Source organism: Bison bison, unplaced genomic scaffold (assembly GCF_000754665.1).
Source record: "Bison bison bison isolate TAMUID 2011002044 unplaced genomic scaffold, Bison_UMD1.0 scf7180017864471, whole genome shotgun sequence".
NCBI lineage: Eukaryota > Metazoa > Chordata > Mammalia > Artiodactyla > Bovidae > Bison > Bison bison.
In genome coordinates this window covers 38,972,452-38,973,803 of record NW_011495032.1, presented here as the reverse complement: position 1 = coordinate 38,973,803, position 1,352 = coordinate 38,972,452, and the positions used below count along the sequence as shown (strand labels likewise).

Below are 1,352 nucleotides of genomic sequence, written 5' to 3'. Positions count from 1 at the left end.
GAGGAAACTCCCCAGGTCGGTAGGTGCCCAATATGCTACTGGAGATCAGTGGAGAAATAACTCCAGAAAGAATGAAGGGATGGAGCCAAAGCAAAACAATACCTAGTTGTGGATGTGACTGGTGATACAAGCAAGGTCTGATGCTGTAAAGAGCAATATTGCATAGGAACCTGGAATGTTAGGTCCATGAATCAAGGCAAATTAGAAGTGGTCAAACAAGAGATGGCAAGAGTGAATGTCGACATTCTAGAAATCAGCAAACTAAAATGGACTGGAATGGGTGAATTTAACTCAGATGACCATTATATCTACTACTGTGGGCAAGAATCCCTCAGAAGAAATGGAGTAGCCATCATGGTCAACAGAAGAGTTCGAAATGCAGTACTTGGATACGATCTCAAAAATGACAGAATGATCTCTGTTCGTTTCCAAGGCAAAGCATTCAATATCACAGTAATCCAAGTCTATGCCCCAACCAGTAATGCTGAAGCTGAAGTTGAACGGTTCTATGAAGACCTACAAGACCTTTTAGAACTAACACCCAAAAAAGATGTCCTTTTAATTATAGGGGACTGGAAGGCAAAAGTAGGATGTCAAGAAACACCTGGAAAGTGAAAGTAAAGTCATTCAGTCGTGTCCGACTCTTTGCGACCCCATGGACTGTAGCCTACCAGTCTCCCCCCTCCATGGAATTCTCCAGGCAAGAGTACTGGAGAGGGTTGCCATTTTCCTTCTCCACAGGATCTTCCCAACCCAGGGATCGAACCTGGGTCTCCTGCATTCCAGGCAGATGCTTTAACCTCTGAGCCACCAGGGACTCCAGAAACACCTGGAATAACAGGCAAATTTGGCCTTGGAACACAGAATGAAGCAGGGCAAAGGCTAATAGATTTTGCCAATAGAACACACTGGTCATAGCAAATACCCTCTTCCAACAACACAAGAGAAGACTCTACACATGGACATCACCAGATGGTCAACACAGAAATCAGATTGATTATATTCTTTGCAGCCAAAGATGGAGAAGCTCTATACAGTCAGCAAAAACAAGACCGGGAGCTGCCTGTGGGTCAGATCATGAACTCCTTACTGCAAAATTCAGACTTAAATTGAAGAAAATAGGGAAAACCACTAGACCATTCAGGTATGACCTAAATCAAATCCTTTATGATTATACAGTGGAAGTGAGAAATAGATTTAAGGGACTAGACCTGATAGACAGAGTGCCTGATGAACTGTGGACAGAGGTTCGTGACATTGTACAGGAGACAGGGGTCAAGACCATCCCCATGGAAAAGAAATGCAAAAAAGCAAAATGGCTATCTGGGGAGGCCTTACAAATAGCTGTGAAA

General features: G+C 43.5%; 1 non-coding gene across 1 annotated transcript; it reads right to left on the bottom strand.

Annotated features, from left to right (window-relative positions):
• Window positions 1-745: 745 nt before the first annotated feature.
• On the bottom strand, window positions 746-817 carry TRNAS-GGA. Its single transcript has one exon. It is a non-coding gene; the product is annotated as a tRNA-Ser (tRNA).
• Window positions 818-1,352: the final 535 nt, after the last annotated feature.